Source organism: Pinus tabuliformis, chromosome 5_2 (genome assembly GCF_031772625.1).
Source record: "Pinus tabuliformis cultivar Carrire ecotype Pingquan chromosome 5_2, CPIR1, whole genome shotgun sequence".
Lineage (NCBI taxonomy): Eukaryota > Viridiplantae > Streptophyta > Pinopsida > Pinales > Pinaceae > Pinus > Pinus tabuliformis.
The window spans coordinates 591,238,194-591,251,417 of record NC_142306.1 but is presented as its reverse complement, the minus strand read 5'-3'; positions in this window follow the sequence as shown (position 1 = coordinate 591,251,417).

Below are 13,224 nucleotides of genomic sequence, written 5' to 3'. Positions count from 1 at the left end.
AATGAATTTATAAAGCTGAGCATGGGAATGCCCGCCTCAGCTAGATCATGAAAACAATATGAAGATAATGTATTGTATTGTATGTTATTACAGGTCTCCTCCCAGCATTGAAAGAACTTCGGATCCTCCTAATAAAGCATTTCACCCGATAAACGGCCTCATACTTTAGGGGGCAACTGTTATAGACATTTTTGTGCCTTATAGCTCCAAGCATGAAATGTCCATAAACCAAGGGCTCCTAAGTCCTTAAAAGTGTTGTTATTACTCCTAAAGGAACAAGGTCAACAAATTACAGCTTCTCCCAGAAGTTCTCCACCAGAAACTGCTCAGAACTAGTCAAATCAGGATCATTTTAGCTGCTCCACTAGCTAGCTGCGTTGCAAAGCACCTAAATACACTAGCTAGGTGTGTTGCAACGCACCTAAATGCACTACCAGGGTGCGTTGAGTGGGAAATGACAAGTGGCAGAGTCATTCCACGAGGTGGAGAGACAATGGAAGCTTCCAGAATCTTCTCCAATGACACTTGCCCCACTGAATTCGACCAGGGTTGAGTAAGAGGCTCTCAGTCTCCAAGTGGAAGCAAGAACTAATAGAGAGAAGCCACTAATCAATTCATGAGCTGACTCATCCTCTTTGCATACATCTATATATGGATCCCTCATCCAAGAGATCCAGAGGCTGGAATATTGTACATTGCAGAGAATTGCTGTTGGTTTTGAGATAGATATCAGAGTATTGGGTGATTTATGCTTTGTTGGAGGTGAAGAGGGGCTTCTCTGCTGGGAGGTTGATGCTGGATCAGGAATCATCGATTGTAACTCCTCCTGGACCTTCTTGTTATATCAATAAAACTATTTGAGTTTCTCCTACATGCTTGTGTATCAATGATGTTTGTTGCATTTGTATGTTTAGCTTAAATCTGATCTTAAGCTTTTTATGAGTATGAACCCATGTTTTTGTATAGTTTCCTTCTTCTGTGATCTTGTAGGTATTTGGTGAAGCTGGGCAAGTAAGGGAGCAGGTAGCTGGAAGCTGTCAAAGAGAAGAGAGATCGGATCAAAGGACTAGCACAAGACACAGGTTGGTTCATCCTATTTCTCTTTGTTTATAGTTCATAAAGGAGAATACAAAAGTAGTTTTCCCTGTTTGTTTCTAAGGTCACTGTCGCACCTTAGTGGGATAGGGTCGTTCTGATAGACACTTTTCCCGTTAACAATTAGCGCAAGACAGAGGTTGGTCTTTCTATTCCTCTCTATCTATAATTCATAAAGGAAATACAAAAGTAGTTTTTCTCTGTTTGTTTCTAAGGCAACTGTCACACCTTAGTGGGATAGAGCAGTTCTATATAGACACTTTTCCCTGTAAAAATCTACCCCTTAATCCATTAATGTATTTGATAATGTTTTGTTTTGGATTTGGACGATGAAAATGGGATTTCCAGGATCATCATATTTGACAAGTGTACCTCGCCCCCACATAATTAAATTAGATAATTTCCCCAAAACATGAATAGTAGGTGGATCCTTGTTATTGTTGGAAATACTGAGAGGGGGGGTGAATCAATATTCCTTTTCAATGATTATTTTTGCCAGTTAAATCATTTATAATAGAACACAAAATGAACAATAGGAATAAATGATTTTATTAATATAATATTTACAGTAAATCAAGTACAATATATATAGGGCTCCAACCTATTACCAAGCACCAACTTGGAATTTTTGTGAGGCTCTAACCTCTAGGGCACCAACCCTGTCTTGTTAAGGCACCAACCTTAGATTTAGGAGCACCAACTCCAAGGACACCAATCCTTCCAATTCTGAGGCACCAACCCCAAGGGCTCTGACCCTATCTTGTCAAGGCACCAACCTTGGATTTAGGAGCACCAACTCCAAGGACACCAATCCTTCCAATTATGAAGCACCAACCCCAAGGGCTCCAACCCTATCTTGTTAAAGCACCAACCTTGTTTGTTCGAGGCTCCAACCTTTAGGGCACCAACCCTCTGGGCTCCAACCCACTGCGATATTTTGTCTAGATATGTTTGATAGTAATTCTCTACTCCCAAAATCTTCTTCACTGAATTCTGTCAATCTACAACTTCACTGTAGTCTCCATGCTACATCATCAATGACAACCTGTCTTCATATGAAGGAGTCTTCACAACTCTTCATATTTTCCCACACAGAGTCTGCAAAGTTACCTCATGATGATTTCAAATAGCCATTATGATATCCAATAATGTCTCCAAGATCTACTGATGCTTTTCAAGGAGATATATTTGATAAGTTTCACTAAGCCTCAACGTTTGCATAAAAAAAAATTCTCTGTTTTTCAACCCTCTGTTCTTACTGTTGCGGTAACTGTTTCGGGAGTGACTGCTTCTTCTTGTTGCGATATCTTACTTCCAAGAAACAAACTCACAAACACTTCAATGCTGGTGCTATCTACTGCTCCCTTCAAACAATGACAGATGAAACTTTATTTCCTTTCACAGAACTATTCCTCAAAAATTGTGTTCTGTACTTCTTCCATAGATTAATTTATCACAGGTCTGAGCCTTTCAAAGATTAACCCAATCAAATTTTTTTTTTTTAACCTTCGTCTTCCGCTGGACCTACAGCTTCCTTTGCACTCACTCAACCTTTGACTTTCTTTCTACTATTCCTTCGGCTTTCTCTGTCTCTTCAAGTTCACTAGTTGTGAACTTCTTTATGCTCTATTTTTATGCCCGAGATAGATACTCAGAACTGAAGCATTTCAACTTGTATATATGTGAGTTTTGCAAATAACCAAAAGACACATTCATTAGGAGGAGAGGTCGACTTATGAGTTTGCACATTAAAAGATTATATCAGAGAGCCCTTTTTTAATATTCATCCAAGGCTATACGCACATGGAGGTCCCACAGGGCACGTTATCACATTAATCGCAATCACAACATTCATGAAAATCGGATTTATTCCTTTAATCTCGAAATCACAACTTTCAGAGGTCTTTTACAAGTTGTGCCCATAACATAGCTAATGGCCGATTGCCTCTACTGGATGCGATATTATATTAAACTGTTTTGATAAACCCATTGGGTCCACCACTTTATCACAATCGTAATTTCAAAGACTCCCGCAATTGCAACTTTATGAAAATCCACATTAATAGAGGTCCCCACACATCATGTCATGGCTTAATCCCGCAATTGCAACATTCAATAACATTGATATTCACATATCACCCCATGGCGGATGCGATATTTAATAAACTATTTTAATAAGTCCATCAGGTCCACAACTCTATCACAATCAATAGTTTGACATTCCTTTGAACTTTGCGATTACTGCGGATGCGATATTTAATTAAGCCATGCTATAATGGTGCAGCAGGTCTGCAATGCTATCGCAATCGCAGTTTTCAAGTGGCATTCCTTTGTGATACATAACTTCCAATGAAAATAGGATATTTCATTAAGGTGTATTATAATGGAACCATCAGGTCAGCAATATATATCACAGTTGAGGGATTCAATGTGACACATAATAAAGTGATAAAGCCGCCGATATTGATTTCTCTGATGCACTATGATCTTTAAAGAGTTTTCATGGTTTATTACTGTTAAATCCTCCGTTATGGCTCTTACTCTTGGGTATATGCAATAAGTTGCTTCTCTTGCTTTGATAACCTGCTTCTTTGATGGCTTCCAATGAACTCTTCCTCTTACTCTTTGACTTCACAATGTCTTCTCCTCTTTGGCTTCTTTCTCCTGTTTCTTCATGGATCTACTGCTTCTATTCTGTCTGTATATATATATATATATATATATATATATTCAATCCACTTGGGTCCTCCATCTCATCATATCATCATATATGAAACTTTCATCACTATGAGTATTATGATCAATGGGCATCAATGGGCAATCATGTATCAAAGAATTTTCCATCACTAACACTTCCATATTGACATCAATGACAACCTAGATTAACAGTTATTCCTCAGATTTTTAAGACATAGGTCCTGATTAGTTTTCACATAAATTGGCATGTCTCTTTGCTATAGGATTAAATGCACGGTGTATGGAGAATGAAGAAACCCTCAAGGGTCTTCCTGGGACCCTTGGCAGACTGTAAGATTATTTGCAGCTATCACAAAGCTACATGCATGTCCATACTCAATAACTAACTATCAAAGCAAAACAAATTCATTACCTTGAGTCTCCATGTAGATTTGCTGGAGAGAACAATGCAGCTAGGTGGAAGTCCCTTGAGCTGGCTCCAGATCAAGTCCTGCACATAGAAGAGACAAGCATAATCATAGCATAAAACCTTGACAATTAATACATGAATATACAAAAGACATCTAGTTACACATAACTAAGCTACTCATGATAAAAGGTATTGAAAAAACAAATAAATGAATTATATTACCAACCCCACGGAGTAGACAGTACAATTGCAGTTCTATATTAATGTCGAAAGAGTGATTACAACCATCGGTTGCATCAACCTTCCCTTACCCCTCCAGCTCCTCTCTCTCTCCCTTCTTACCAAATTCTTATGCTTAGGTCTAAGACTCTGCTCGACAATCAAGTAAGTTATCCTTTCAAATGATCTGACCTCTATCACAATAACCCTAGCTCTACTTATGTAGCATTTGAGGTTAGGGTTGCCAAGTTTCTCCATGAGTTTCCTTAGGTAAAAGCAATGATGTTGCCATTCTTTTGAGCTCTTTCCAATTTTCCTTCTTCATTAGGATTAGAAATCCCTCAAATAGGTCAAACTTTGATGTTTCCTTTCTTTTTTGAGTATATTTAGGAGAGAATGTAGGGATATTTCTTAGTCAATTAGCTCCTTTAACCTTTAGATCCTCATTAGGGTTCACTAACGTTGTCCCCAAGGTAACAAGTAGAGATATTGGGGTCACTGACGCTCCCTTAGGCTTACAGAGAAGCTTTATAAAGCAGGTTGTTAGTGTATAGGCAATGTTAGCTTGGAAACAAGGCTTGTGATCTTGGTCATTACTTCAGCCATAATGTCTTTCCCCTCTAAGATGATGAGGAGGTAATTTTACTACATAAAATATGCCCCCTAAAGTGTGAGATCAGAGGCTGCGATGATGGCTGAAATACTTAATTTTTATGTTTCTTCTTTGAGAAAAAGAGAGAGATGATTAGAGCTTCGGGCAGTACGACAAACCTGATACAACACATATATATAAAACAACTAAAATCATGTCCTGAGTCAGACATTCCCATGCTCACTAGCTATGTTAGAGTGATTTTATCATAAAAGAGATATGACGATGCTGACCACCGATAAGCACAATGCGGAATCGATGTCATAATAGGATCATTCTGATGAGTTGTCTACAAAAAACAATATACACAACTTGGGAGAGGAAATAAGGCTGAGTGATGCAAGACTCTACCCAAGGTCTTGATTTTCGCTTCACCAAATAGCATAGATCAATACATGTGAATATATGCGTTGATGTCAAACATGCACAAAATCATTTGATTACTAGTCAATAATGGAGAAGGTTAATAGATGCGAGGAAGGCTACCAATAATGGTGATGGTCTCCAAGATGCATAATACAATCTATCGAGCGTGAAAAATGTTTTTGTCGTCGAACACCCGTAGAATCATTTAACCAGGAGCCAATAATGAGAATCCCTGATTAAACACAAGGTGACCTGCCACTGATGTCTGCAAGTACCAAGGCACTGAAGTGTTTCTGGGTCATCTTCCTAGATAGAGTGTTGAATTTGATAGTAAGAGGCCTGTTGAAAGGCAGGAAATAATGTGTCCTACATCAATCAACACGAAACGGGACAAGGATGATTGATTTTTTGAGGAATCTTTTTGAACATTGGGTCAAAGCGACAGAGGGCATGATGGTAGGATATGCTTAATGGGTTGGTGGAGGAAACATAAGAAAAAAGGTTTTCCCTTGAACAATAGAAGGCACGACAACGATTTTAACCATGCAACACTAGACTCATGAACACCAAAGAGTGTTAGGATATAGAGATGCAATAACATTGGGGTATATAGGCTACACTCATAGGATGGTAAGATTCATATTGATAGGCCGTCACAAGGAAGGTTTATCTGAGGGAGTGCCATGTTGAAGGGAATGACTGCTACCAAAACAAGCTTTCAAATATTGAACACAGTTGTATTGTCCACTTTCCCCATCTGATTAGTTTAGTGAGCCCAGATGAGTAAACTCATCAATCTAAAAATAAATTCAGAGTCTAAAAAGGATCACAAAAAGAGTGACTCTATGCCCTATTTGAGTAGTTTAATGAGTCCAAAAAGGAAAACTCATCGATCTTTTCATATTTTAAGAGTCTAAAAAGGACTGCAAAAAGAGTAACTCTATGCCCTATCTGATTAGTTTAATGAGTCCAGACAGGAAAACTCGTCAATATTTTCATGTTTTAAGAGTCTGGAAAAGGATCATAAAAAGAGCAGCTCTATCCTTCATATTTGTAATTTAATGAGTCTAGATGAGATAACTTGGTGGTGTTTTCATATTTAGAGAGTCTGAAAAGATTGTAAAGAATGACTGCAGGGTGGTCCCTTTGTCATAGTTTTTAACCAGGTGCAGCAAAAGTTTTTTAGTATACCTCGATTGGTTACTTTTCTATGAGTTAATCTACTGAGTCCGGATAAAGATAAACCTATGCTCAATAGATGTTGACCTCATTTTGTTACGAGTACGAGGAGACAGACTAAACTCGATATTCATCGTGAATTTTTAATGAGTCACGCAACGACAAACTTAATACCTTCATCGAATTTTAATGAGTCAAATGAAGAAAACTTAAGGTATCTTTTTCAGTTTAGTGAGTAAGGAATAATAGGAAAAAGAACTATTCATTCCTTCTTCGTAGATTTAATGAGCTCGAAGAAGGGAAAAACTTGGGGATTTTTCGATTTAAGAGCGAGAAATGGTCCCAAAAAAGCAAGTGCTCTTGTTATTGCTGTATACTTTTAACAAGCCCAGTGACAAAAACTCGGGATTTTTTAGTTTAATGAGTGAAAAAAGTACCTAAAATAATGCTCAGGTCGTCTTCATAAGTTTTTAATGAGCTTGAAGAAAAACTCGGGATTTTTTCAGTTTTATGATCGAGAAAAAAGCGCTTAAAAAGAATGCTCAAATGATCTTTTTCAGTTTAATGAGCTAGAAAAAGAGCGAAAAAGAGTTGCTTGGACTGTCATCGTATGTGTTTAATGAGCCCAACGATGAAAAACTCGGGGATTTTTTAGTTCTAGAGTGAGAAAACATCCCATAAAAGATCATGCTCATATCTTTTTTTGTAGTAGTTTAACGAGCCCAAAGAAGGAGACTCGAGGTTTTTCGGATTAACGAGCAAGAAAAATACCATAAAAAGAATGCTCGCTCTTCTTCGTGGTAGTTTAATGAGCCTGAAGAAGGAGACTTGAGAATTTTTTGGATTGACAAGCAAGAAAAATACCATAAAAAGAATGCTCGATACTTCTTGATCTCATGCTTGACAGTAGAAGGGTCTATGCCATGCATTTCCTCATAAGACCAAGGGAAAACATCGCAGAATTCCTTAAAAAGGTAGGTGAATATTGAAATTTCCTTAGGATTGCAATCTGCTCCAACCTGGATGTTTTCCATGATGCTTGTCGTGACAAAAATATCAATGAGTAATGTTTTTGAAGTATTTCCCATGTTTCCTTCCGAGTCCAAAGTTTGGATAGTCGTATGTGCTAAGGAAACGATTGCAGGTGTGTCAGGTGATAGGATTTGAAGAGGCATAATGTCTGAATCAGATATCAAAACATGATGGTGTGAGTCCTCCCAAGGTCACTCTTCTAAACTCATGATTTCTCTAATAGCTTTGTCTATAGGTAGGAATTGATTGATTTGATTGAAAAAAGGAGCGGTTATGGAAGGGGTAGTGGTACCATTGGCCGTAACCAAAGTGATCGAAGATTCAGATGCAGATCGAATGGTTTGGTAGGCCAATTTCACTGGTGACAATGGCATCTATTCTCCATAAGTGTTAATGTCTGAAATGGCTAGTAGGATCCAAGGATCAGTCAGTTCAAGAGGAATGGATGAAACCATATTGATCGTGTATGGAAACGCTAGCGGCAGAAGAGGGAAACAACCCATCAGGGAAGAAGCCTTCAGTAGACTGGTACCGATACTGACATAAGAGTCAGGTAAACCACCCACTAGGGGTACAAAGCCACTTGGTAATGGGAATAATTAGGGTTGAAAAAGGGTAGCTAGTCCACTGTGACTACCTTTCCATCCAATGGAAATAGGATGATGCGAAAGACAATAGACATAATGGTTGTCACGGCATAAGTCCAACTGTGACCTAATAAGAGATTATAGTTGAGATTTTTATCTACGACTTTGATGTCCACCGTTACCGTTTTCCCATACAAGGTGATGCGTTAGCTAGATAGGTAACCTTTTGGGATGAAAGTGTGGCCATCGAAAGATTTAAGGGAGTTCGATGATGGCGATAGGGTTGGAGAACCCAAAGTGAGCCAACATGAAGTCGACATGACGCAGGTAGAAGCACCTTCATCGATGACAGTTCTATGTATAACTTTACCTTTCAAAAATATTTGCACCTGAAATGCAAGCTGGTGAGAAAGGTGAGGTTTACACTTTTCCATGTCGAAAATTGCTAGCATGCAATCCTGTGGGTCGATACCACCAATGGCTGAAAGAAAAGCTTTCCTTTGTGCTAGAAATGTTTCTAATACTTCGAGCATGGGCATAGTTGACGGCACTTGCACCAAGTCTTCTACAATGCTATAGTTTTGGGTGGCACATGTAGATGTATTATGCGTTGTGCATCAAAGTGCCCCTTTAGGGGGGCGAATCATAAGGTCAACAACTGACCTTTAAATATGAATATCGTTAGGCGGTAGTGGGTTTTGACTTGAGGAGGGTTCCTCTGCATGAGCAACAGGAGCTCCATAGGATTTGGCTCTGGTCTATAGATCTACCATTTCAAAGGTGTAAACGGTAGAGGTTCCTTCACCAGCTGAAGGATGTTGCAAACCACCATTGCCCCCTTACAGGGGCTTGGGTTGGTTTGCAATAAGGTGTTGCTGCTACTGAGCGGGGATAGGATTATTCAGGACAGCGGGGGTCCTACTAGTATCCTTTTTAGCAATGAAATCTGTGCATTCTTGAAGATGCGGGCAACGATATGTCGTGTGGTTTTCAACACAGATTTTGCAAGGGAATCTGGTGGGTTTATCCTTTCCATCGTCAGGGGGCATAGTAGCCTTCTGCTTTGGGTTTTTCTACTTTGTTGACTACTCATCAGAAGGAGAAGTCTCTTTATTATTCTTCTTATTATTACCACCAGGTTTTTGCATAGACTGCACATAGTTTATCGCGGTGGTAGGAAGAGTAGTCGATTTGGTAGAGGGGTCCACTAACATCTAGGTAATGTGATCGCTAAGTTGTTTTATAGTAGCCCCAGAGGTTGTGCCGATAATCCCATCGGTGTGCACTTCGTGTTGCTGGGTAGCGGGAGCATTGGAGTTGTGAGGGGCATTGGGAATTACATCGTATAGAGTGCCAAATTGCGAATATATTAGATCTAAGTGCTGGGCATGACGTATGGATTGGTCTTCTTTGATTGCACCACCTAAGGTGACATCTTTAGCGATTTGGGGGAGTGGAGATTTGCAGAACCAATCCGCTAAGAGATAGTCTGGGAGGGGAGCTTTGACTAACCTCCGCCTACGTCTCCATTCATGTATATGATCAGACATGTGGGTGGCAATATCTTGATGTAATGAAGTGAGGAGTTCCATCCTAGTTTCATAGCGGATGGGTAGTTGGAAGTGCTTTAATAATTCCATCACTAGAGTGTCAAAGGTATTGACTGATGTGCATGGTAACTCGATGTACCAGTTGGCTACATTTCCAGTAAGGGTGCGGGGAAAAAGACGTAACCAGATACTATCATCCACCATGGAGTTAGAAACAAACCAAAGATGATAGGTGGTGATATGGGTACCCAGATCCTCCCATTGTTTCCCTTCGAACTTAGGGATGACTGTCGGTATTTTATGTGGGATTGGCGGCCAGAGTAAGTAATGATAGATGGGGTCATTTGTAAGTTTGTACAAGGCGGGGGTATCAAGTGTTTCCAAGAAAGGCAGAGTGTGTGATGCCCCTGAATCGGACCAAGCCGATGACATATGACTTGAGGATCCTTGTAGTCCTCCCATTGTGTGATTCCCAATTTTATACACAGGTTGCGTGGTATAGTAGTTGCCTTGGGGTATGGTATTGTAATGTGGATTTCCATAGGGATTGTTAGGCTAGGGTATAGAGTTTCCCCGAGGATAAGAAATGCCCCCTTGACTCATTTGAGGTTGTGAGTAGGGTGCCCCCATGGATTGATTGGGACCTCCTTGAGGATTCCTGCTTGCCAAAGAACTAACTATAAGTCCTTGACTAGCATATGGAGTGCTCATGTCAATCAGTGACTAACCATGCATGCCTGAAAACGAAGGGGGAACTGTTACGTTCCCGATCGATATATGCATATTGGGAGTGCCCCCAGATACTTGAATCTGGGGGTTAGAACTATACAATGGATGCCAACCATATTGTTGGTTGAAGGGACCCGCGCTAACTGTGCTATATTGAGCATTATAAGGAGTGTTGTATGTAGCACTTGTTGAAGGTATAGAGTTTGACACTAAAGGGGCGGAACCCAGAATAGAGTGGGTTCCACTCGTGGAGGGTGTCATGTTAGGGGTTGTACCTAGGACAAATGGGATAGCAGGGTTCACCATAAAAAGTGTGGTATTGATTGTCGATTGGGGAAGTGGCGGGGGACCAAAAGTGTCCAAAAAGTCCCACGACCCATTATTCATTGATGAGATGGGTGGAAGTGTTCCAAGTAAAGACAAAGGAGGTGCAAATGCAACGAGAACCAAGAGTGGGCCCAATGGATTCATGATTGGAGGATTGTATGGAGGAAGAAATCCTGCAGTAAAGAAATCCTCCAGTAAGCTTGAATCTTCGGATGTCCAAACTGATTCTATGTGAGATCTCGAAGACTGATTTCCTGAAGATGGGGAATCCAGTTCATTGGAGCTTAGCGGATCCTCCACAATGAGTGGGGGAAGTCCTAACAATCGTCTAGATTGGTGACAAGGGCCAGATGTAGCCACAGTGGCCGATAGTTTTTATCAATACATTTTTATAGTGATGTTTATTAAAGTCTCAATGATAACACTCTGGCACCTAAAAAATAAAAAATAAAATAAGTGAATCAATCAGCAAGCAGAGGGAAATGACCCTGTCTGATAAGCACCAATCATTGGAGATGAAACCCAGTATCACAATGAATAATAGAGAGAGCTGGCCAAATGTACAGTTACGGTTACTCTAGAGCTTCGACTGAACCTCAGATTGAGGGGCCAAGTACTCTCGTGAAGATGAGCACCCTCCCAAAAACTGAAGACAGAGTAGGTCTGTCTGTGTTAGGTACTAGGATAGCCCGCCCCAGTCACCTTGTGTTAGTCCCTAAAAGTATGGCCACTAAGGATACCTCAGATCACAGACACTACTGGGGGGGACATAGTCATAGATAGTACGCTGTGTTGGTAGGATACCTGAGTCCCCGACTTAGCTCTGATATCCCTGAAGGGATCCCTGATACACATAATACCCAAAGGATATGCAAGCGAAGGTGGGCTACCTTCACTTACAGTCTGATGTTGTCTTGTATTTATATCTACTTTTAATGGAGTGGTCTTGGTAGTGTGAGTGCATAAGGATTTCTCTCTTTTAATGACACTAGTTTTGGTTTATGATCTTGGGCAGTTTAGTCACACTGCCTATCCCAAGATCCTAGTCTAAACTAATGTTTGTTTGCTCTAGAAAGAGTTACTAATTGATTTTAGGTAGATTTTAAGTGTACTTTGTTAGAGTCTTCGGTAGGGGTGTTGACATATGATATTTGGTGGGACTCTGACTCAAATCATGCAAAAGACAATGCTTGTAAATTTTCAATTTCGATGAATAAGCTATTTTTTACAAAGGGAGAGTCTTTCATACATCAATATTCATTCCATGCATCCTATTCATTACAACAATAGCATAACCGACAGAAATTTTCAATGCTCTCTAAAAACTACTGAAACCAAATAATGTAGAACTTAACCAGCTAAGCAGAAAAATAAATAAAAAATTTTGATTTTTTCTTTTATGAAAATAAAAAACTTTTAAGAAGAAAATCTATTTTCTTAAAAAAATTTCTTTTAGGACACAAATCTTGCAAACAAAACATAGCTACAGATCCCTTATCAGTCTAGAAGAAAGTTTCCCTACCCTTTGAGGTTACAGACACAGTTGTATATCAAAAATTGGGTGACTAACGCTCTGTGCTAGAGGCCACAAAGAGTTATTGGAGGCACTAATGCTCTGTTTGTGTAGACACAGAGCGTTATAAAGCTCTGTTTACACTGCTAACCTGCATTAGTGAGGGAAAAAACTTCAAAAAAGGGTTGTGGGGATTAGATCCAGGGTTGAGCAATGAAAGAAGAGTGCTGCAAGGTCTTGATGGGTTAGAAAAGGAATGAATAAGTACAGGAAGGTCTGGAAGGAGGAGGAAACTAGGAACTTTTTGGGTAAACCCGAAACTAAAGTGTAGTCCCCACTAGAGTCACTAATTCCGCTATAGGATTAAATGCATGGTGTATGGAGAATGAAGAAATCCTCAAGGGTCTCTCAGGACCCTTGGTAGACTGTAATATTATATGCAGCTATCACAAAGCTACATGCATGTACATACTTAATAACTAACTATAAAAGCAAAACAGATTCATTACCTCGAGTCTCCGTGTAGATTTACTGGAGAGCATAATGTAGCTAGGTGGAAGTCCCTTGAGCCGGCTCTAGATCAAGTCCTGCACATAGAAGAGACAAGCGTAATCATAGCATAAAACCTTGACAATTAATCCATGAATATACAAAAGACATAGTTGCACATAACTAAGCTACTCATGTTAAAAGGCATTGAACAAAAAAATGCATGAATTATAGTACCAACACCACAAAGTAGATAGTACAACTGCAGTTCTATATTAATGTAGAAAGAGTGATTACAACCATCGATTGCATCAGCCTTCCCTTACCCCTCCAGTTCCTCTCTCTCTCTCCCTTCTTACCAACTTCTTATGCTTAGGTCT